We start from the raw sequence: 25,161 nt of genomic DNA, 5'->3' as shown, positions 1-25,161 counted from the left end.
GGCGATCAATGCTCTCCAAGCCGCAAACGCTTTCTAATAAGACGGCGTAGAAAAAGCTGGACTGCGGGAGAGTCCATTTGTTTAAGCGCAATAACGCGGCTCGGCGGCGCAGGCTAGGGTCCGGCCGGTCATTGGCAGCGGGAAACCTATTTCAACGGCAAAGCGCAGCTGTCAAACGCGCAGGCTAGTTATCTCATTATAGGAGATTTTTTTTTTTTATTATTATGCCGACACAAACGCGAACTTTGAATGAGGGCGGTTGAACCACACGAATCGGATCCGAAATGAAAAACGGGGATCACGCGATCAGAAACGGGGTCCGATCGCATGATTCTCGGGTAAAGGGCGGGCTTTGGAGACCTCGCCTTACGAATGCCTCGTAGCGAAAAATTCAGCTTCCGAAACGCCCGGGCGGAAAAATAGCCTCTCTGGTAACGAGAGAAAGGACAAGATACAAAAGGCCGCGTCGTGGCCATATAATAGGAGACGTGAGACGCCGGCGCTCGCGCCAGCCAGCGTGGCCGGAATGTCAGATTCGTGTCCGAAAATGTGCATTTTATTTCTATTTATGTTTTATGGTGATTAACGCAATCATGGAGGACCCGACAAATGGGAAAGGATCTTTGAAAAAGAGTTTGAATAATCTCTATAAGAGTAGTCAGTGATGAAAACAGTTGAAAAATTTGATAGGTGATCAGCCGTTGTTGCCGCGGAATAGAATAGCGCAATAAAACTCAAATCTACTCCTAAATAGCCTCTAGCAAATATTTGACTTGCGGCGTTTTATGTAATGAACCTTGCGTCCGGGTTCAGCAGTGGAGTGTGATGACCCAGTGTTTCCAAAACACGCACACACGCACACACACACACACACACACACACGCACGTGCGGCAGACCTCTGACGACATGAGCGCAACGCGATTAGATAAGGCGGAGACATGTGGCGGCGGCGATGCTGTGTGAAGCCATCAAGGCGAGGAGCCATCAAGGCGCTGCAGATGCCTTTTTCAGCACCGCTGGCTGCTGGAATTAGACACAAAACCTCACGCCGCCGTGAGCCCGCCCTTTTTACGCGATTGGAGTCAAGTCGTTTGTCGTTGACGCTCGCAAGTTATTGCTGCTGCTCAGAAGTAGCGACTTTCCCAGATGGAAAATCATCCAAATCGGTGGGTACCGTTGGCTAGTTTTCATTTTTTAGGTGCTTCAAAAAAATAGACGGATAGACAGACAGACAGCTTTCAACTGTCATCCAAGTGTATGAAAAGAAGGAATTAGTAAACAACGCACACTATTAAAAGCTAAATGTAGCAAAACTCGTGAGCATTTTTTTTCTCCAAAACCGGAGATTTCAACTTCACAACATACAAATTGCCCTAATTTTGTGGTGTTTTGAGCTAACTTGATGCAGGTTCAGTCTTATGGAAAAGAAGAAGAGGAGCCGCTGTCAGCGGCGACGGGCGCCCGCCTGCTACGCCCACTACTGTCAGTAAGAATACGGACCAAATAAAAATGCACGTACGCCCGTGAAAACTCGGCTTCTGTGGCTTCCTCGAAGGACTCTAGCCCGCGTCACGAATCGGCCCCCCCGACGCGTCGCGGAGAGGAACGCAAAGGACACGTTGGGAAACGTGAAAACATTACAAGCCAACCCAACCAGCGACTCAAGCCAAAGGCCGGCGGCTTTACGTTCCTCCAGAAAAAAAAAAAAAAAAAAAAAAAAAAGGGAATGGGTGGGGCGGGGGCTGTCCTGTGAGGAACCCGGCTGGGGAAAAGGCAGCGCATGACTATTGGGAGGGAAGATGATGAAAGGCTGAGATGAACGCGATCCGCCGGCCGGCGCCGGAAGAAAGGGCCAAGGAATTTCCAGGGCCGATAAGTAAGCGAAGCATCGTGGGCCCGGGCGCATTTCTCCCATCCGCTGTGGAAAACGGCCTACGGCGCGCATGCTAACGCCGCTCGGCATATCGATCGCTTCCTCCTCGTCCGCAGCTTGATCCCATGGAGAGAACGGCCGCCGCCGCCGCCGCCGCCGCCGCCGCCGCCGCCGCGTCAATAACGCGGGCTTTAAATTCGGTTTCCGACGGCCGCCGCGGACGGGAAGAACAAGAAAAGATTTTTAAAGCCGTCCGCGTATGCATGCCAGCCCGCTGAAGGTTCCGTCTTAGCCATTCTGCCGTGCCGTTTTTAGGCGTCGGGACGAGGAAAATTACACCCGCGCCCTATGGAAAACTTTCGGAGCGGGCGAACGGATGGGACGGATCGAAATCCGCGTGGGACGGCGATTGGAAGCTTCCGGGCGCGGACGCCATGCGCCTGCGCCCATCGTGCGCCTGCGCCCATCGTGCGCCTGCGCCCATCGTGCGCCTGCGCCCATCGTGCGCCTGCGCCCATCGTGCGCCCGCGCCCATCATGCGCCCGCGCCCATCATGCGCTTGCGCCCGTGCTAGAGCCAAGCGTCACGCGCCATGAGACTCCGGGGCCCAGCGGAGCCTTTGATAGAGCGTGAGAAAATTTGGCACGCCGGAAAGGACTTCCCACATCCCGACAAAGGAAGCCGTCCGAGGAGACGCGAGAAAGCAAAAAGCCCCGGCAATAAAATCCAAAAGCATCCAAGGACCATCATTTCTCCTGGTTTGTCATGATCTCGGCGGCCCGGTGGAAGGTGTCTTAATGAGTCTCATTTCCACGGCCGGAGAAGGAACCTGGTTCCGCCGCGCTCCGTGCCTAATGACTGCCAGAGTGGATTACTCCCGTCACTTCCTGCCTCCTCTTTGTTTATCCCCGCTGTAAATTATCGTCAAGCATTACAAGACGTTAAACACGGCACTTAAGAAGCAGAGAGGCGAGCGCTGTGCAGCGAGCTCCAGGAAAACTAGCAGAAGGACACTTGAACATTCCGGCTGAAGCGGGAGCGCTGGTCGCGAGCCGGTACCAAACGCTTGCAAAGTGCGCAAAGGAAAATGCTAACGAGCTAAACGCGCACTATATCACATGCTAACGTTAGCCAGCACGTTCTACGCAGTCGCAAGTTGTCGGATCAACCCCACCTTGCTTCGTGATATTTTTTTGCATTATTCTCCTCCTCGTCACGCCGGACGCGGAAACTTTCCGGAAAGCCGCCGGAAACGTTCCTTTCCTCGGCAACGTTCCTTTCCTCGGCAACGTTCCTTTCCTCGGCAACGTTCCTTTCCTCGGCAACCCCGGCGGCATCGACGTGACGCTTGGACGGAGGATCTATTTTTAGGGGCGGTCGGGGAAACTAATGAGGGGAGTGAAAAAAAAGCTCCGTGATGAAATCCGGTGTTTCCATCTGACACTAAAACGCTGGAAGTGGCCTTCATTATTGATGTCCGGGGGCTCGGGAGCAGAAAGCGGCCGCTCTGATCAATCATTCATCCGCTTTCCATCCGGTAACAGCGCCGTGCCGATTGGGACTCGGAGCGGTGAAAACAACAAAGAAAGAAGAAGACCCAAATGGGTCGTCCGGACCCGACCGGACCGGAGCGGACCGGACCGTCTGCACGGGTGTCTTCCACCATGCGATTTCTGCTTAACGCGGAGCCCGAGAACGCGAGCGAAATATTAGCCACGCCTGGGAGATTTTTGCGTGAGGAATCCATTGGATTTCCACCATACTTTGAAAAACGCCAGTCGTTTCTCGACGGCGATGTGCGACTGGCGTCTTGAGCGCGCCGCTCCCATTGCTGCGTATATAAGAAAATAAATATTCCAATTTTCTCCTTGGCGATTGTACGAGAAAAACGGAGTTTTGGCCCGCGACGTCCTGTCCTCACTCGATCGCGACCGAGGCGAGCCGTCTTCGTCTTTGTACAAGAAGGCGTCCCGGGTCCTTTTGTGCTAATTGTGCGGCTGCAGCCCCCCCCCCCCGCCCCCACGAGTGTTAAGCGGCAGCAGCTCGGCAGACTGTGTCATCCGCGCGCGGCGGGGGGGGGACCTTTCCAAGCGCCGGCAAATTCCGCATTTTGTCTGCCAAAAAAGATTCTTTACATAGCACAGGTGCGCGCGTCAATTACTCGCGAGGCAAGTGTCTTTTCAAGAGAGCCTAGGCGGCGGGGGGGAGGGGCAAAAGGCTTCCTATCGAGACCCCCACAATACCCTATTCCTCCGAGTTTTTTTTGATTAGCGATTCAACCGGAAAGACCCGGGCTTCAAACCCATCGGACGGGTCCCGAGAGGAGAGGGCCACCGGCGGAAGAGTAACCAGGATGTTTGCGCAATGGCGAGCGGGAAGGAGAGGACGGACGCTATTCGGCCTGTCAGATGGCGATGGTGACTTTTGGGGCTTTTGCACAAATTCGGAATGAGCTGTGTCAAAACAATAAAGCGCCGCGTTTTACCGTGTATTTTAGAACTGTTGGCTTAAATTCGACATGAAACTTGCTCGAATTTAAAACGGCCATTAAACATGGCCGACATGGCCGTCTTGAATAAAAAATATGAATTCTTTTACCATGTATTTTAGAACTATTGGCTTAAATTCGATATGAAACTTGCTCGCATTAAAAACGGCCATTAAACATGGCCGGCCGACATCCACCTTTGGCCCCTTCCTCAATCCCACAAAGCCAACGAGGTGAAGAGGCACAACAAATGCGTTAGTTTGTCCGGGGGCGGAAAGGCCGTTTCTCTTGACCGCAAGAGACAAACGTTAACAGGTGAGCGCCATCCCTGAGATGTGCTTTCCTTGCTGCCAAAGTCAACTTTCTTTTAATAGGCGGCTATGAAACAAGCCGCTGCATTTAGCCTGGCAAGACGCTGACATTTAAATTCTTAGAAGACGGAGGGGAAAAAAAAAAAAAAAAAGATGTTTCCCCCTCTCCGGTAATCCCTGCTGGTATGAAAATGTTTGCTCTCTAAATATTTACCCAGCCAGCCAGAGTCACATCTCCAGCTCGACGCGCGCACCTCCAGACATCGTCTTCTTGAGTGTGGCGTCCCAGAGGAGATGCGAGCGGAGCGTTGCGCGCTTCCCGGCGCAAAGCGCACGCAATCCTCCCGGCGCCTCAAACAATTTGGGGTGAAAAACAGATTTGCAAAGATATCTATTTGTGAGCAAATAGTGGCGACTTGACAGCCTTCAATTATGGCCTTGAATCCGTTGGTGTCAAACCCCGGTCCTGGAGGGCCGGTATCCTGCTTGTTTTGCGCTTTCCCCCCCCCAAGCGCACCCCATTCAAACGATTAGCTTATTAGCTTGAAAGTGATCCTAAGCATTTGAATCACTGGAGAGAGAAGGTCCGAAAGCATGCGGGATAGCTACCGGCCCGCGGGGACCGGAGTTTGCAACCGGGGCTATTTAAACCAGCATCGTTTTTTTTTTTTAAAAAAGCTTTGTTTGTTAAAAAAAAAAACCTGCCGCCACGCTAATGTCCGGTGCAGTTTCAAATTCATTTGCAAGTACGGCCAGCCGCCAGGCAAATGCTGCCCAATCGAAAAGAACTTCCGTTTCTTGACGCCGTCGTCTTTGGAGGGAAATACTGTCCTCCTCCAAATAAAGGACGCACCTTTTCGGGTCCAATTTGGGTATTTTCTATGTTACGCAAGCTACATGGATTAAATCAATCATATAACTGAATTACAAGCGCTATTACTCACAATACAAAACGTTAATTAGATGCAAAAGAGTACTTCTCATATTGCAAAAGGAAATACCTCAAATGAGCTAAACAACACGTTATCCACAGTCACGGGTCATTGGATCAACAAACTCCTTTTGGGCATATTACCCTAAATGACAACAACGGTCAGCCGGTTATCGGATCGAAGAGCGGGAGCGGAGCGGGGAACGGAGGTCGCGGGCGGCCGCTCGCCGGCTTCCGCGTTTGTTGCCTTTGCCTTCAAAGAGGACGCTTGTGCATATTAGCCTTGGATTTGAACGTGGCCCTTTTAATCCCGCTGTTGACTCACGCGACAAAGACCCAGTGTGTTATTTTTGCTCTTTTTAAGGGAGCTCTTTTGGCCGCATAATCTCACTTAATCTAATCTATCCCCCGCTATAATAGAGCGCCAATGATGTGACTCTATAGGGGGGGGGGGGGGGGGGGCTTTCGCGCAGATCCATACCAAACAGACTAGCGTGCCGCTCGGCCCTCCGGCAAAGCTCTTGTGAAAACGCAAGTGACCCCGGCGCCCCCTTGCTAGTCCCGACAATGGAGCCGCCCGCTCGTACAGCCGCGGCCGTCCGTGCTGGAGGGGAACACAAAACGCGCGCGGCCGACGTACGGCCGGCGTTCGGACCCACACTAAATTTGGCTTTACAAACGCTTCAAACTCGGCGGCTAACAACGCGCCGACGCTATGTTGGTCAAACGGGAGAACGACTCCTTCCCTTTTCTTAATTGGAAGCGTTTTGCTGCAGTGTTGACTTTCGGGACGGACCCCGGGGAGCATTTGGCTCCTTCTTTCTTTGTTTTTTTTCTCAACCGGGCCCCAAAAAGCTCGGCCTGTTGAGACGGGGGGCGTCCCCGACCCGCGCCGAGGGACGCCGGCCCTCCCCTCCGGGACCGCAGTTGGGCAGTTCGTCGGGCGCGGCTTCCTACGTCGGACGCGCCTTCCGACCGGCGGAGCGCGCTTCCTACGTCGGACGCGCCTTCCGACCGGCGGAGCGCGCTTCCTACGTCGGACGCGCCTTCCGACCGGCGGAGCGCGCTTCCTACGTCGGACGCGCCTTCCGACCGGCGGAGCGCTTAAGGCGGAATCGACGGCCGTGACGAGCGAGCCTCCGCTCCTTCCGATCGACAGGTGCCGCAAAAGCGTTCTCGGATCGGGCGGAGGCCGGCCTTTGCCCGCGGTCGCTCATCGGTTAGCCATGCGCACGCGCGCGCGGCGCGGCGGGGCCCGGACGGCGAGGGCGTATCCACGCCCTTGATTGACGCTGCAAATGTGCTCGCCGATGAAATGGTGTCCGGGTCCCAAATGTCCCAAACAAAAGCGGAGGTGTCTCATTCCCCCTCGGTCTGCGTGCGTGTTATTTATGAGGCTGGAATGTGAAACCTAATCTGTGCTGGCTGGAGGGGCCGGGAGTGTGTGTAAGTGTGTGTGTGTGTGTGTGGGGGGCATAAAAGGGGGGCGGGGTTGTTGGAGGGTGACCCTTGTGAATCACCACTTGTGGTAGTTTATGACTCCTAAATGATGGGGTGGGGGGGGGGCACCCAGACACAGTTCTCTCTCTTATCAGCCCCCCCTCCCAAAAAAATTTCCACTTTCAGCGAGAAGAAAGAAGATGAGGCGGCGTGGGAGACCGCTTCGCGGGTGAAAGCCCTCACGCGGTATGAATATTTAACGGCTGCGTTTTAACCGGAGTCAAGAAAAATCCAAGCGGATGCGTTCGGCAAGCGAGCGGCCAAATCTCGGTCACGCTCCAGAGCCGCAATCAAATATGCGGATATGGGAATGTTGTGAACAGCTCGCTCTGCAGCGCAGGTGTCCAGCTCCAGTCCTGGAGGGCCGCTATCCTGCGCGCTTTCTAACCTTCTCTCTCAAACGCACCTGAGTCAGATGGTTAAGCTCATTTTCAAGCTCCTGCTTGAATTCTGATGCCCTCGCCCACTTCTGGGAGAAGATGGGATGAAGCCACAGCAATGGAAATCCAGTTACGACGACTCAGCACGCCCCCCGTGCCCTTTTGGCACCTTGCGAGACGGCTCTCCAAAGCAGACTTCAAAAAGGCAAACGGGAGCGCCTCGCGGCGGACATGTGTGCAAGTCAGAGATGCGCTATCACTAGTGCTTGCGGAGTTGACTCCCGAAGTCGCGTGTGAAAATAACTTTTTAACTGGCATGCATGGAAAGTAAAAAGGAAGTCTTTCTCAAAAATAGGTTACCGGGCACTGCGATTTGCCAAAAACAAAGCTTTAAAAAAAACAAGAAGAATATGCATGTTATTCATACATATTTACTAAACATGGTACACATTTTTAAATGTACCGAATCTTCAATATCTTTTTGAAAAAATCAAATAGAATGTGTTCAATGGGGAAAAGAAAACCGAAGATGGACCCACCAGCCCGTTCCAGCTTTAGGCAAAGCGGCACACCTTCTATGCTAGCGCTACTTCTTTAGCCGGGAGGCTACCTCTTTCAAATTCATCTGGAGCGCTGCTGATTAAGGCTTCCACTTCGCAATTGTCCTTAAGACTCTCGCGTCCAAAGCATCCCCTTCTCCTCGTCCTCCTCCTCCTCTGGTCACGTTGCACATTTTTTAAATTCTGTCCCAGCCTCCGCCAAGGCAGCCGAGTAGCAGACAGACACTGAGACGATTGTTAGGATTGATAACCTTTCTTTGAGCGCCGCGAGGTTATTCCGCCGCTATTTTCAATTGAGTTAAAGGCTCTCGAGAATGGCAATCAACCCGCAGCTTTGTTATGTTTAATAAAAGGTCAGCGTCACAAGACGCTTCCGCGCGGGCGCCATTGCTTGGCCCTCCACATGGCCGGCGGCGCGCTAACGAACGGCGGCGGCGGCGGCAGCCTAAAGGGAGGCCGAGGGGTCCGAATTGGAGTCGTCTACACCGGAGGTCCCCGACCGCCGATCCGCACCCGAAATAAGGATGTTTTGGAACCGACTGAGTTGATCCGTTAACAGTTGATTCATTGGTGCTTTGTTTGGCTCTAAGCTTTGTTTTGTGGCGCCACCTCTGGCCGCTACCGATATTACATTTTGTAGTTGGCTGTCGTCTGTTTCTCTGTCAAATGTGGCCCAGCGGTGTGCGTAACTTGTTCTTTCTTTGTAAGGACGTGTTCATTTCTGATCATACGCCAAAACGAGTTGTTGTTGATCCAACAACTTGTGACCGCGGATAACGCGCAAGCTAATGTCGGCGTGTTGTAAAGCGCTGCCTTGTGTGCGTATAGCTCATTAGCGTTTCGGTTCGTGCCAGGTATTTCCCTTCGCTATATGTTGGCGTATGCGTCGATAAGAACTCATTTACATCTCGGTAACGTTTTGTATTGAAAGGAATAGCATTTGTAATTCGGTTATATGATCCATTTCAGCGGTGTAATTCGTGTCCATATGGGCCGGCGGGCATATTCGCAGTTCGAGCGGCCGATAACGCTATCGTATCATGAGTTGAAAAGTTTGGATTACAGGTGCGATCAAAGGCAGAACTGTCAGAAACTATACAGTGCAAAAACAATGGCTGCGGCCGTCTTAACTCCAAATACGGACGGCGCGCGCGCTCCGACGCCGTGAAACCATCGTGCGGTCTGGCCACATTCCCGGCACCTCGCCCGCCGCAGATTCCGTGTTTTCAAAATAGAAGCCTCATATTAACAGTCAACAGTTGGGACGACCAAAAAAAAAAAAAGGCTCAGCGGAAGGAGGCTGCAAAGGGAACGGGTGCAAATCAGCGCGCGTATGCCCGACAAGTCCTCACACATGCGAGATGTATCTCCTGCCGCGGGGAGATAAATCACCCGCAAAGACGCACTTTCTCCTCCGATTCGTAGGATTTATTTCGCGGCTGACATTTCAGCTGTGAAATCCTCAAGAGTTTGGATGATAAAGAATTACACGCGGCGGCTTCAAGTTGACGGGGAACGTTTGCCGGCGCCCGTATCATACACGAGTGTTTTAAGGCCGACGTAACAAGAAAAAAAGAATCGCGGTTAACATAAAGCAATGACTTGATCCTTCAAGCACACCAACAATCCCACTCGAACGACGCACAACAACAAACGATAGAGGAAATTCAACCGCCCCGTCCTAATTAAAAACGCGTGTGATCTTCTTATGGGAAAGAAAAGCCTCCTAAAAGGCCCCAAACAACATCAACTCTGCAATCGTTTTTGATTTCGAATCAGTGACGAGTCGAATCAGTGTCGAGCGATACGCAATCAGGTAACGATGAGCCAGAAAGTAAAAAGCTAAAAGGAAAGCTTCGGAAGATCCACAAGAGGAACGAAAACATTGCTGTTGAAGTTAAACAAACCCAAAAGCGGAATTTTCTGCCAAAAGGGACCCCACAGTTTCAGAGGTAAAATGAGCGCTGCAACATGCGGGTAATAGAAAGAGAGCCCATTATGAAGCCGGTCCTAAATAGAAATATCCTTAATATGCAAATTGGCATTTACTGTAAACGTCAGGACTTGCCTGCCACATCGGCGTGCCGAAGCGCAACCCGTGGCCGCCTTTTGTTTTCCGCGCAATACGCGCCCAACCCATGCGTCGAGACAATAATAGTGCGGCGACCGTGTCTGATTTCCCGCAGATCAACGAGGCACCTGAAGGCAACATCTTTAGGCACCTTTTGCAGAGAAAGCTCATCAAGCGGCGGATGCAATCAGGAAGGCAAATTCCGCAAGGCAGAAGGGCAACTTCCACTCGCGTGCGTTTTTGGTTCGTAGGTTTTTTTTTGTTTTTTTTGGGAAGCAGCTCCAGACGGCAGCGTCCGACCGCCTGCGTGATTCATCCCGGGAGACGAGAACTTTCGTAAACCTCCCACGAGCTCAGACCGCAGACCCGTAAAGGGTTTTTTTTTTTTTTTTTGGCTGCAAGCAGCGCTCTGGAGAAAATCCAAGCGGGATTCCCAGGATGAAACCAATAAAAAGCATGACGTCACACTCACAGGACAACAACGGCGCCTCCAAAATCGCCAGGAACTAATTTAGCCCTATCGCCTTCACACACAATTTCTTCAGGAATTGCATTTTCTAGTTGAAGGCTAAACACTATATACCGTAGTACTTCTACTTAGGAAATTAATTCACTCTGGAATTAATGGAATTCCTCTGGAATTACTTCGAAACGTGTATCTTTCGTAAGTAGAACCGCTTCTTAAAGGTTAATAGCCTAATCCGTTCCAAGCCCCCCAAAATGCTCCTAAGCCCTTTAAATGAAGATTATTAAATGATAAAAATGTATCAAAAACGGTAATAAATGAATACGGTATTAGAATGACATTAGTGGCAATTAATGACAATTAATAATATGAACTAGTTGACAATATGAATGTGGTTCAACATGTTTGCCTTGAGCTGGTGCTGGTGTGTTGATGCATGATGAGTGCAGAGAGAGAGCCACCTTTTTACTTAAGTTGAGTTTGGGGTCATGCGAAGTGCTTCCCGTGTGATGTCGTTGCTACGGTGCTAACGATGCGCTAACAAGGTCCAAAGTGGTATGTTACATCTGTGTTTTTATGTGAATGTGTACTATGTTAGCCGTAGCCCACGTCAATTTGATGTTTGTTAGTTCCACGGTGTAAATTGTTGGCGGGAAGCGTGGCTGGAAGCAGTAAATAAGAATAGTGAAAGAGCACATTAAACACCAATGGTTTGCGGGCAAGCAAGCAAATAAATAAGTGATAAAAAAGTGTACCAAAAACGCTTGCGATAGGGTATTCCATCCCGGTCGCGTAGGCACCAGCGCTGTGTCTGGTGTCTCATATTATACGTGGACAACGTCGTCTTTCGTACCTTGCATTTTCTTTCGTTGGGGTTAGCGAGAGGCGTCGGTAAGTAGAGGTAACAGTGTCCAAAACTTTTTTTGTTTTAAACCAGGATAAAAACCAAAAAACAAAGGTGTGCCTACTCTTTGTTTCGGCAGAATACCAAGGTCGGTCACAGAAGGAAGAAGACGGGTCCGAAACACGGGGAAGTGCCAACGCCACAACGGCGGCGGGGCAGGAAGTAAAGGAGTTGACAAATAGCGGCGGGCCAGACGCACGTGCTGCCTTGCAGATCGGCGCCTCAATGCGCCTTTTGTGCGACGGGCGGCTGGCTGGCTGACTGGTGTTTCCACACGCTTGACTTGAATGGGAGGAAGGAGGTCAGGCCCGGTGGGCTCGCCGGGCCCCCAGAACCTGCTAGCGGGGCCCCAGAAACTCTCATTTATTATGCTAATGATGCTGCTGCCAGTCAAGGGGGCCAGGTGCACAAATCGCAAGGCGCGCCGCTCTGGGAGGAAGGAGGCTGACTTGACACAAAATGTAAACAAGCACAGAGGAAGGACGCCGCCATCCTCGCTGGATGCCGCGCCAGCCATCGCGCGACAACAACAAGAAGAAAACAAGCGGGCTGATGCGTGTCATTGTCTGGGAGTCGCTCGCTTCTCCCGGCACCGGATGTTTCCCGGAACCGCCATCCTTCATTGCGACCGGTCAACTTGGCACGCAGCTAATGCGTGTGCGTCCGAACAGCGCCGTGCGCGTGCACGAGCTGGCACATTGGGGAAGGAAAATCGCGCACTGCAGTCACTATTGAGTCTTTTGCAGTCTTTTGCTCGTCCTGCAGCGTGCACGCATCGGCTCCGGAGCACACCGCAACGAGACAAAAGGTGTGTGTGTGTGCGTGTGTGTGTGAGAGCGAGAGAGAGAGCGACAGAGCGGCTGTGGAAATGCCCTACGCACGACTCGAACACAGCATGAAAGCGATCGGCCCAGATGCACGCGAGCTATCCCCGGTCGAGCCGCCGAGACGGCGATCGGAGCGCCAAGCCGAGCCCCGCCACCGGCGCCTCTCGCCCCGGGCGGGCGGCGAGTCCCACGCGGATCCCCGCGGAGCCTTTTTTTTTTTTGGTCGGAGCTCGATCTGAGTGCAAACGGCTAGGACGGAACTAGACAAAAAAAAAAGCCAGCGAGGCGAGCGAGCCGCCTCGGTTCGCGGCTCGCGGTTCGCGACTCGCGGCGGCTACTCACCGGCGGCGGAAGCGGACCGAGTCGACTCGTCAGTCGCCAATCGCGGCCTCTTGTTGCCCAGTAGTGTCCCCCGCCAACGGCTCGGCGTCAGCGGCGACTAAAGTGGAGCGACTCCGGCGGAGCGCAGTAAGTTGAAGTGTCAAATTACACGGGCTATTCTATTACCGCTGGGACCGGAGCGCCGCGGCTGTCTCCAAAACCCGGAGCGGACTTTTGCTGCTGCTGAGCCGGAGTCTGCGCTGACGCCTTGAGATACGAGCTGAACGCGCCTGTTTTTCCCATTCCGGAGTTGCGCCGCTGGAAGGCCAAAAAGTTGTTTACTTTTTAAAGTTGAATACAACTTGCAAATTGGATCATTTAGTCGGGACCTCGCAGTCACAAGGGGGCCACATCAAATGATGTGGCGGGCCGGGTGCGGCCCCGGGGCCTTGAGTTTGACGCCTGCGCCTAATTCAGAATGGTCCTCATAAGCATCTTTTCGTGGGCTGGGGAACTGCACGCCTGACTTGACTTGGGGGCGATCCGCGCTCCGCGTTTTGCGGGCGGCCGCTCTCTGATGGAAAGCTCAGAATAACAAAGACATGTTTGAGAGAGAGCAGCAGCAGCAGCAGCAGGAGCAGCAGCAGCAGCAGCACAGCACACAGGCAGCCATAACTGTGCCATGCGAGCGGCATCCGGCAGAGCGAGCGAGCGAGCGAGCGCCGGGACCGCAACTATTACGGCGTCGGCTCCCACCTGGCTTGGTTCCACCCACAAATCCGACTTTTCGCCTTAAATCGGGGGTGCCCAAACTTATTCCTCAGAGGGCCACCTAAGATGATGAGACATGTTTACGCTTTGGCACAGGGCAGAAAATGAAGGAAAACCCTTTTGCTTGTAAAAAAAAAAAAAAAAAAGTTACTCACTGCAGTTGCATTTTTAGAAAGGCTCTGCGGTAAATAATAATAGTAGCATTTATAGTAAATGATGCGTGCCGCTTAAAAGTGGAGGGTGGGCTTCAAATGGCCCCCAGGCCACACCCAAGAAGTTGGCTCCAGCGAAGAAGCGCACCTTTGGGATGAAATGAAGCCAAGGGGCCGGTTCCTTTTAGGCCTCACTTCTCCTAACCCAAATCGGCTCCGATAGAATAACCCGCCGTCGTCCTGCTTGTTTTCTATGGGTAAATACAATACATAATACCAAATAATCATCATCATTAAAAAATATATAAACTAGTAATAATATAAAAGAAAAGTACCAAAAATGTCTTAGGCTAAATGAAGTCCCCGGTAGTCCCCCCCCCCCCCCAACACGTACACGGACGTTGAGCCACTGTGGCTCCCTTAGAGCCAATCAAAAGTTACAAACCAGCCTGTGTTGCTGTCATTGACTTTAAATTAGGGATGGGAGGAAAAGGGGGGGTGACTAGACTTTGTGTGTTTGCGCCCCCCGCCCCCCACCTCCCTTTGGCCCGCGTGTCTCCCCCAGCTGTCTAAAGTTAGGGGGAGGGAAAGGCCCGGGACAATAGACGCCATTTGTCCTGCTCAAAGGTGACAGGAAGCATTGATTTCAGCCAACGCGTGCGTCTGCTTCTTGGAAAGCGTCCTCGCTCCATCCCCGACTATCGAAGGCGTTCGTCATTCCACTTATATGCGGACGAATTCCTTCTCGTTGGCGTTCCCATGACGGAAAAAGGTTTGCGTATCGAAACCGCCTCGTTTGTGCAAATCGTCTTCCCTTCTCTTGATGAGAGAATCTGTTGCAAACAACAAAACCTTTTGTAAGGTAACCATGAAGAAAAAAATAAAGAAAAAAATTCTAGCCACATTTTTTGGCAACGTACGTGTCCTCGGTAAGCTGGCGTTCCTTTTTCCTTGCAGAGGATAAAGAATATGTCTCTGCCTGAGCACGTGAGCTTCACTTTAAAGGTTTGTATCTAAACGCAGTGTTATCCTGACCTACGAGCGTAATTTGTTCTGCGACCAGGCTCACGAGTCAAATCATCTTTCTTGGTTGTCATTAATACAGTAGAACAGCCACGAACCTGTTGCGGCCTCCTTAAAAAGGCCGTTTGTAATGTGCTGATAATGAGCAAAATGACACCAATGCTGCACTTTTCAAAACATATGAGCTTAGACCATAAAGGATTTGAAACAATTTTGCCACATAGAGTAACAGCTCGTCAGTTAGCCGCAGAGGTACTGTATGTCCCACTCTTTGCAGAGGACAAAGAATATATCTGTGTGAGGATTGTGATCGACGGAAGCCTTGGGAAAACAAATATCCCTCAATGCTAATCCTTAGCCCTTCGATGGCCTTTTAACACCACGCTAACTAGCGTTCCAAAGAGGAGCGCGTTTGCTTCTTTGATGACTCGCCTCAGTTCAGTGTGCATCTTTTCCATATTTTAATGGGGTATTTGGAAAATAAAGCAGCGGGGTTCGCGTGTGTGCGCGCGCGCGCGAGCGTTTAAGTGCTGTTTGACTTTACGGACGCTGTTATCAAACCGGCGGAATTGTTGCCGTTTGTTTATCCGCATCGAGCACAGTGGGCGTCCCGCTTGTTAAAAAGCCCGCCGGCCGGCTTTGGGAATATGGCCGCCGCGCGAATAAATGTGTTTTTCTTTCTTTGATGCTTTACCTGACAGGAGGTTAACAAGCCGTTTCCAGGCCCATTATGCCGCCGAGTGGAAAGAAAGTCAATTATGGGCAAAGCGTAAGTGTGTTTGTCAGCCTGCTGATTTACTCTAGTTGGAAATGTCAACTTTTTATTACCGGCGCCATGTTATTCCGTTTAATGGGACCGGCGGGAGGGGGGGGGGGGGGGGGGGGGGGGGGGTGCTTCTTCCCGCGGGTCCAAAGTTGCGCTTTGACATTTTGGTGACCGTGCAATTTTTAACTCACCGGATGGCTCCCTGCCTCCTAAAACCAGGAGACATTGCACCTTTTTTTTTTAACCCGCATACTCAAATTTGAAGTGTTTAACATTTGACAGCACAGGAAAAAGTTTGCCCTTACTGCGGTTGCTACACCAGGGTTGATGTTTTCTGACTTACGGTTGGTTGATTTTTCTGCAAATCAGTTTGACAGACGGTAGATGGAGGTGTTGGGTGCCGAGGACCCAAAGTGCCAAAATCCAAGAAATAAATGTAGCGTTCAAAAATTCAACGAAAGTGTCATCCATTGATTCGACGTGTCAGTAACGAAATAATGTTGAATTCATTCATTTAATGTTTCATCAATGATATAAATCAACATTTCATGAAATGTGTCATGGAGTAATTACGTTACCATTTATCTTATTGTGTATCTAAGACCTGGACGGACCAAGCGATGGGAATCGCGATGGGAAAGCGCGGCAACATCTCAACTTTGACACATCTTCTTCCGCATTCCGCGACAATACGCACCCTTCCTTTTTCAATTCTCAACGTTAGCGTGCAGAAGACGCACCAACGCTTTGGCGACAACGTCAAGACTCGAGCAAAACAGAAGCAATGGCGTCTTCCCGAACTCTTCATATTTTCTTGCGCTCATATCCCCGAGTTAGATATCGCATGTATTCGTGCTATGGAATGAAAACACTCACCGTTGTCCGCCGCTCACGGTGCCACGCTCACAAGCGGACCAATGGAGCGATCCCACTTCGGCTCCCGATCCCGCCCCCTTCGCGGTAGCTCCATCTAGCAGTCAAACAAAAATTCATTCAAGGATCCGCTATGAACGGCAAGAAATATTTTCTATAGCATCAACACACATTTTTTTTAAATAGAATTGTCGGTCCGGTAATGGCTAAGTATGACACATACGGTAGGCGGTGTCTCGTAAGAGCCTTCCTATTTTTTCCAAAACGTATTCAATTGTCTAAGTCAGGGGAGTCAAACTGGATTTAGCTTGCGGGGCGCATGGAGGCCGCACCAAGAAAATCCTGCCATATGTTTAAAAACAACAATTTCTGATTTCTTCTTCTTTTTTTTAAATACTGTCCAAAATTGTACACAAAAACTCAACATCACCATTCATCGTAAAACAGTAACATGACTATAAACAGTACAAAATTTCAAGCTTTTCATTTATTGAAAAAAAAAATCTGCTCGTTTTTATACTTTACATTGCAAAAAGATCTGGCGGGCCAGATGTTTGAGGCTCCTGGTCTAAATGAACTAAGATGTCAAACTTGTCGTTAGTGGCTCCGCAAATTTTCGCTGGCGAAAGATGGCCGGAGTTGTGAAAAGTCTGTGGCGTTAAGAGGCCTGACAATGGACCCCGGAGAGGATCCGCTTTCAAGTCAAAATGAGCCCCAGCTGTCAGAAACTAAAAGTCTTGCTTTTTTTTCTTTTTGCTCATCTCGGCACTGTGCCGTCGAGTCTTCAAATCGACCGTTGGTCTGAGTGGTAAATGACACCACTTGAATAATATTCGCTAACTTACGGTAAGATTTGGTACCAGTGCAATATTTATCAGCACGGACCGACCGCCGGTTAGCGCTTGTGCTTCCTCACTACAAAATGTCATATCAACAGCGGCCAGAGGTGGCGCCAAAAAACAAATATCAGGCCCAACGAATCCAATCAACTAAATCAGTTCCAAACATCATGACTTGAGGAGCGGCCCGTGCGGGTCGCGGACCCCCTGTTGGATACCGTTCTGATACTGCGTCTGGACATACCTTTTATTGCCATTTGATTGTTTTTGTGATTACTAATTATTAAAAGCTTCGAGCAAATTTGGCCATTGTTTTTATCCTTGTTGGAGTCTTTCAGACACACGCGGATGTTTCAGGTAGCTTTAATTTAGCTTTTTGAGAAAAACATTTTTCATGAACAAATGGGTTTGGACTATGTGAAACGGGATCCACGCTCTCCTTACGGCGATTGCGGTTGAGTCACGCGTTCCAAGATGCGTGTTAATATGAGTTCGTCCTACGCACTCTGAATAATCGGTCCTTCCAACGGAGGGAAAAATAGCAAAGGGGGAGCGGGGTGGCCATTTTTCTCCCCCTTCTTTTATTTGCCAAATCCGAGGCGGTTTCCATGAAAACCCCGAAGGAATGTGTTTCATTAACATTCTTTGTGGAAAGCATATGCACGTTTGCCGCCGCAGCGCCGCTGCCCAAATGGGAAGCGGCCCCCGGTCACGTCTTGCAAGTGGCGTCACGCAGCACGTGTCTCATCAAGCAACAGACGGCCATGTTTGCGCCGCTCATGGAAGAGGTTTTTTTTCATCCAAAGCTTCTTTGTTGGCCAGTGCCAACAAAGAAAAAAAATCGGCCAAACATAAGTTCCCTTTTTATTCAGCAACACATTCAATTTGTCAACAAGTATATTTGTTACTTGTCAGCTATCCTAAAGTTTAGAAAATAGAAATTGCAAATTGGACGCCTCCTTATAGCGAATCCGAGTCCATTTCCCCCCAGAAGGTTGCTGCCCATGATAAGGGCAAAAACAGCAATAAAAACTAAAACGCCGCATTATCTTTGCTGGCTTCTTGTCGGCAAGTAATCGTAGCCACAACGCGTGTTTGAACAAATTTAAAAACGATTACATTTAAAAAAAAAAGAACCTAGCTGAATTGGTTGCTTCATTGAAGGGTCATGAATACTCTCAAAATGTAATAGAAAATAAAACCAAAATGAACAAAAATGTTCATATTTTGGATGAAAACCCAAAGATCTGTCCTTCCTCGATGTTACAACAGCACACTCTCAATGTACTACCAACGGCGGCCGGAGGCGGCGCCAAAAAAACAAAAAACAAAGACTAAGCCAAACAAGGCACAAATCCGTAACTGTTAAAAGATCAATCGAATCAGTTCCCAACCACCCAAAATATTCCACGAACCCACCGGTTTAGAGGGCGCCTACTTTCGGCCTTGCGTATAGTACATATAAGTATATATCTTCGATTTGAGAAATGAGGGTACTTCATTGGATGAAATCCTGGCGGGCCGCCCCAGACAAAGATCTAGCTACAGCCCAGCTGGCCACGGCGACCGGGACGACCGGGACGACCGGGACGACGCGAGTCGAGCGGAACGGAGGCCGACGGGGGTCGGCTCGCGCTCGCGCACGGCGAGCCATTGATTTTGCCGCGCCGGCCCCAACCCCCGCACGTCCCCTCAAAGAGTCAAGACGGGAACATACGTGCGGGGCCCCGAGCGCCCCCTCCACCCTCTGTCTCTCCTGTCTCATTTGGACCCCGGCGCGGCAGCTGCTGCCCGCGGAACGCGCACATTAGTCAGCAGATGTCACCTTTTGCTGCCAGGCCGCGCATGAAGTCGGACAATGCTGGCAACGTGGCAATTGCTTGGAGAGCTGTCTCCCGTGCGCCGGCGGACCCGAGCGGACGCCGCCACCGGCGGCCCGCGCGCCGGCGAAAGACTATCTTGCACCTTTAACGGCGCATTTCCCTGAATTTTGACCCGCGAGGCAGAGGAGTCCAAAGCCGCGGCATTCAAATCAATTTGCTGATAGGTGCAGGAACTCAGGAATCAGCCATCACAACTTGTACATGATCCTCTCGCTTTTAGTAGTGTTCCTGCGCGTGAACAAGGATGGACTCGGACGGCGGTTCGTCCTATTGAATATAATGTGGTAACAACCTCGGCTAACATTAGCTGCCGTTAGCTGCAGCTCAGACGCTCGCCAACATCCAATTGAGGTCTGCTCTCGAGCTCGCCCCGTTACTGTCATTGTTGGAAGGATACGGTACGTCTGACATAAAAATGCACATCTATGCGTCAAAACTTGGCTTGAACGGTGTTGAATTAAAAAAAGAAATAAAAAATAGCAGAGGTCCCCAACCAATCAACTGGTACCAGGTGCATTGGCCGCACCCAAAATAATGACGTTTTGGAACTGATCTAGTTGACAGTTCATTCATTTGAGCTTTGTTTGGCTGGAGCCTTTTTTTTTTTTTTTTTTTTTTTTGGCGGCCGCTCTTGATATTACAGGAAGGACAGCGCGGCTTCAGTTGAGATTAGTTACCGTCCCACCCCCGGTGAACAATAAAAATCTCAAGCGTTGACCAGTCCGCGGCGATAATATGGTCGGACGCATCGGACGCATCCGTACTTTCGGCCTTCGTTTTTGGGGTCTCGCGGTTTTCCGCGTCCGAGCGGCTAGCGTCCCTGTTCTCGTCCTTTTTCCTATCCGGGTCAGCGGCCTCGCATCCATCTCACGCGCCGGCAGGCGGGTGCCGCGATGGTCACGTTTTGTTAGCGCGGACGAGTGACAGCGCCAGCGAGGCTAAATGCATCACTTCCCCGGGAAAAATCAAACTGGGCGGCGGGGAGGCGCTGATGAAATTGATATTCAACCTCCTGCGTGCGGCGGGGCCCCGGCTTCATTAACATCGGGCTCGCATCACGCGCGGCGGCATTATGCACTTCTTCCATGTTAATTGGGGGGTGGGCAGGAGCGTGAACGGATCAAATGGGATGATTAGGAGAGCGTGTCTTTTTCAAACGGGAGCAAAAGAAGTGGCCTTGGACGCCATTGAGACGCCGGGGCTTCACAGGAAGTGTCAGGGCACATTAGCAGGGATCATAACAAAGTGCGCCTTCAGCTAGCATGACAACAACACTTCCTGTCAGCGCTGACCGCAATAGATCGCTTTGACGTCGGACGCCGCTGCAAGAACATCTGTCGTTTCTTCGGTAACCGGTTCGTACTGAGACTTTTACAGTCTTTTTTGGTTTGTTTTTATTTTATCCCACAACTGCTCTTGTGTCCCAATCCAACACATTGAATGTTGAAAACACGTTCAATACTTTTTCCAAATCATAGAGTTCATTCAATACATTAAAAAAAAAAAAATAGCAGTTTAGCAAACAAAAAAACTGCACCATTTTGATCCGAGGAGATAAAAAAACATTTTCTATACAAGTCAAGTACACATGAAACTTTTTTCAACAATTATTTATTTTCACCGTTTTTCAGGGATAACTGTCACCATTTAGCGAGTGGTGAGTTAAGCGCGACAACATGGTGCTCGTCAGCCAGTCGTCAACTCGTCGCTGTTTCATTTGTGAACACTTTTTGTACCATTCTGACCCCATCATACACACCGTCCTTCCTCACTACAAAATGTGATATCAACACCAACGGGGAACAAAGCACAGATCCGTAACTGCTAAAAGGACAAACCGAATCAGTTCCAAAACGCCGCAGACCGGCGGTCGGGGACCTCTCAAGCTAGACCAGCAAATAGTGAAAAGCGCCGCTGAAGACATCATCAAGTGGGCTCCGTCTTCCCACCCGCTACCTAAACGGATACTTGATCCCCGGGGAGCACCTTTTCAATCTGCGCCGGCTTCCTGAACGGACCCCCTCCCCCTCTAAACGTGCCCCCCTCCCCACCCCCCCTCGCGTCTCTTCTTCGAAGCAAACGCTGAGTTTGAAGTCTGCCGGGCTGATGATAAATATGCTAATGGAGGCTGGGGCTTAACGCCGCCGCCCGTGCTTCAAGAAGAATCCACAGAGGCGCCCTTCCGACAATAAAAACAAGTCCCTGTAACCGGCAAATCAATTGAACGTCCGCCGAATGCAGGAAATTGCATACCGCTGAAAAATCTCTGCCTTTTTGAGCACGTATACCTGGCTGGAATTTAGTGACAAGAAGGCAAGGTGCTCCAAAACATCCTGTGAAGTGTAATTGCACCTCCATGGCACCCGGTGGCGCAGCGGCACTCTTACAGTCCAAGTCTGTGCGGGAGTTTTAAACGTTTGAAATTACTGTCGTTACTAAAAAAAAAAAAGCACCAAGTTTTAGATACCTTTTTCTTCGGGTTAAAACATTTAAGATATTGATGCTCCTGTGTTATTGTTCCAGACAAATTTACATTTATCATTTTTATTGATTTAATTTATTTTCAAACAGTTCAGCTGGGCATAAATAAGAATTGACATTTTTTTATTTCAGGCACTTTGATGAATTTTTTTCCGTTGTTTCGGACTAATCTGTGACCTGCATAAAGCCCGTAAAAACATTTGTTGAAATTTCATTTGGATTGCTTTTTTTCTTTTGTTAATGTTAAAAAGTATAGCATTTTAGGTAGCATGTTTTCCACACTCCGTATAAGGCGCAGCGGATTCTAAGGCGGGCGGTCAGATTTTGACAAACTGTAAGGCTTTTAGAGCGTAAAGTACGGTATACTCGGCATACTCATACTATTGTTTTCCATATTGATCTTATCTAGAGTCACTGAGTCGGGGGGGGGCATGGTCACATGAAGGTTGGAAAAGACCCCAATCGCAAATTGCACCAAAACGATTGTAGCGATTGTTTTCCCTCTGTGATATCGATTCAGTGGGGGAAACAACCCCGTCCGTTTATTAATGTCAAACTGGCGGTGAATGCGTTTGAAAAAGACGTGCACGTGATCATTTCATCTGACCGCGGTCAAAATTGACCACGCGTGCAAAATGAGCAGCATGTCAGGGTTAAATAAATACCTTCCAGTGGCAAATGAATAGATAAAAGCAAGAGTTCATTAGCTCCACTCGAACAATTGAATTGCTTTGACATAATCCCTCCTTGTTCCTCGAGGGGACTCACTCGGTGGGGGGGAGGGCGAATGATGGCATTGCTGCTGTGCGCGTAATAAAAAGAGAAAATGTGTCACCTCTTTCTTGCAGCCGAGGGTAGTGAGTCCTCCGGCGCCACCTGTCGTCTCGAACGGAACGATCCACGCGGATTGGAGTCCACAACGGTCGTGGGTGCTATACATTGAAAATATTCATCATATTTATCGCGGATGCGTGTCTGTGCGGGCGTGTGTGTCATTTGCGTTATGAGCAGTCGCATAAAATCAGATGCATACACTTGGTTAAGTTTCTGTTACTTTTGGTAGAAAAGCGACCTCTGTCTGTCGTCTGCTGAAATTGGAATGCTAACACTTAGCTACCTAGCATTGCGACATGAAGTTGGGATATCGCACAAACAAACGGTTCCGTATCATTCTTTCGACGGTTAACCGACTGCAGGCGTGCATGCTCACCTTTGGCTCGGTTCTATTGCTTTTTATTCGTGCGGTATTCTGGAGGCTATTTTTTCTTGGTCTGGGAACCGAAATAAGTCGTTGCTGGGCTCGGCGAGGCGGCCGCGGACTTGTGCGCATTTCTGAGGCGGGACAAACCTGGCCAAACAGACAGTTGAAAGGACCAATCGGCGAAGAGTGTGCAGAGCGTCAGAAAAGTCAGTTGTCCAAAAAAAAAAGGGGATGAGGCAGAGTAATTCATTCAACATAATAGAAGAGAAAGCGTGGTTATGTTGTTGCGTTAAAAATGTGAGGATTGATGTCATAAGTGTCACCGTGTGTGCATTTCTCACTGAGTTTAAATGAAGCAAACTATGGTCGCGCACCACTTTGAGTGTTTTGCGGAGGACGGCTTTGGTTCCCAAAGAATAGACGCATTTTATTTGAAGGTTCGTTTCCACACCCACTTTCATTCTCTCAATAAAGTGGGTGTGGCTTGCTAATGATTTCTAGCCTGGAAGTTATACGCCTTTCATAGCGCCGCTGCCTTAATGCTTTGCCAATAAGGGCGAGGGTCTACATGGGCGGTATGGGGGGGGGGGGGGGGGGGGGGGGGGTTCTCAATCAGTGACATCACAACGTGAGGAAGCAGTCGTTTTCTCCGATGGGGCGGGACTGCTCTGAGGAAACATCAATGAGCAGGAACACTCAGTGACGGTGATCGCGCGGCCACGACCGTTAAATGATCACGAAGTTATGCGCCTGGCTCACTAAAACCCCACCTCTTACTTTCACAGCGCAGAACTTGTAGCGAACGTGGGCACGCGTGTAGTCGACACGGGTGTTAAGTTTGGACGCCACTCGGTTAGCGAGGTCACAAAGTGAGGACCCAATGGTATTCTTAGAGGGGCAGCGATGAGCAAAAACGCCGCCGTGGGGGTGTTGTTGATGAAAAAAGCTCTGTTTTGCACGACGGACGCCCTATTAAATTTGCCACGCTAACACATAGCCACCTAGCACGGTGCGGAAACAACAGACAAGGATAACGAGCCGGTTGAGACGAACCTTGACGCTAACCCGCGTTTAGACACTGACTAAGGAGCAAGAAGCAGACCCGCGCGGCCACCTGGCGCGAGATAAGGCGCCAAGAGGAAGCGCCTGCTGCTCCTCCATATCAATCAGTTGCTCCCCGTCTCACGTGACAGCGAGCATCCGGAGACCAGGCGCCGCCGTGAATCCTAATTGCTCCCTTCCCGAGCCACGATGCAAATGTGCCCGTGCGGGGAGCTAGCTCATTTATGCCAGGCCCAATGTGCGCAGGAATCTGACCAAAAAAAAAAAAAACGAACAAAAAGGAGAAGCCTTGGCTGCTATTCTAATTCATTTTGGATCAATTATTCATGCGCGGGGAAGTCCGCGTGCGCGGGTAACGCTTCGACAACATACGCAGCCTGCCGCTAAGATATATGGCTTTAATAAGAGTGACAGAGATGCACAAATAATGAGATGAGAACATTACTCTTCCCTGTTCCCGCAAAATCGGACACATTTATACAGCTTTATGAAAGCACGGATGCGCAAATCTTCCTGTGCTGTTCAACTGGGCCGTCATTTCTCCAAAGCGACTAGAAAACAACACGCAGGTCTGTTCATATTGAGACCTGCGCACACATTTCATCTTTTCCTCTGTGAACACCTCCTCACTGGATTTGAAACGAAAAAAGACAAGATGTGCTTTTAACTCATTCACTCCAATGACGTATTTTTATGTTTTTCTACACATGGCCTCTACCAAAAAATCTGTTTGACTTTGCAAAGCCCCCCCCCCCACATACACATACCACACAGATTATAAATACAATAATTATCTATAAAAATTGCATAAGTATACCTAAAACAACAACAGCAGCAACAACAAGAACAAAAGACAGAAAGGATTATTGATAAACTTTCCAAAACTGTTAACTACTTTTACTGGCTACAGGTTAGTCTAAAATTGAAAAAAATAACCAAGTGCCTGAATTAAAAAAAAGAACAAAAAACAAAGATGCCAATCCTTATTTTGTTACAATTAAAGTTCACATGGTAAAAACAAAGCCCTTTCCCTGGGGTCGCCTCGCGCCCCGCAGTGCCCCCCCCCACCCCCCCCCCCCCCCCCCCCCCCCTTTGTGCAATTCATTTCGTCAGGTAAAGTCTTTCACTAACTGATGACTAAAGTTATTTATTGATCACTGAAGTAACAGATTACTCAAGTACTTAATTACTTTAAGTAAGCGATTGCTTCGGGCACTTAATTTAATTACGTTAGTAATTAAAGTAGTCACAGCTGGTGTAAAATCAAATATTCCAAAAAGTCGAGCGTCTACACAAATGGTGTGGTTATTTTACACGGCATGTGGGAAATTCAAGTGCATTACATCACTCCGCCGTTTATTGACAGTCAACTTGCAACAATGTTGCCACGGCGACACCGAGGATAATTACTTGCGGCGCTTTCACGTGGCTTCTCCTTCCTCTTCTTCATCCCCCCCCCCCATTTCTCGCTCTGTTC

General features: G+C 49.9%; 1 protein-coding gene across 3 annotated transcripts in view; it reads right to left on the bottom strand.

Moving 5' to 3' along the window:
* Window positions 1-22,740, bottom strand: part of LOC148410024 (zinc finger MIZ domain-containing protein 1-like) — a 51,420-nt gene extending 28,680 nt beyond the window's left edge. For 2 of the 3 annotated variants that reach the window (XM_088438959.1, XM_088438961.1), the window contains exon 1: window positions 12,655-12,815. The gene's annotated coding sequence lies outside the window, so the exon portion shown is untranslated. Of the gene's footprint in view, window positions 1-12,654; window positions 12,816-16,221; window positions 16,316-22,256; window positions 22,354-22,631 lie in introns of those variants that run through there. The other variant, XM_088438960.1, reaches the window with a different exon arrangement.
* Window positions 22,741-25,161: the final 2,421 nt, after the last annotated feature.

This window comes from Hippichthys cyanospilos, chromosome 17, assembly GCF_059441005.1.
Source record: "Hippichthys cyanospilos isolate Australia breed blue-spotted pipefish chromosome 17, RoL_Hcya_1.0, whole genome shotgun sequence".
In the NCBI taxonomy this organism is placed as follows: Eukaryota; Metazoa; Chordata; class Actinopteri; order Syngnathiformes; family Syngnathidae; genus Hippichthys; species Hippichthys cyanospilos.
The sequence above is the reverse complement of the archived record's forward strand: the minus strand, read 5'-3'. Positions and strand labels throughout refer to the sequence as shown.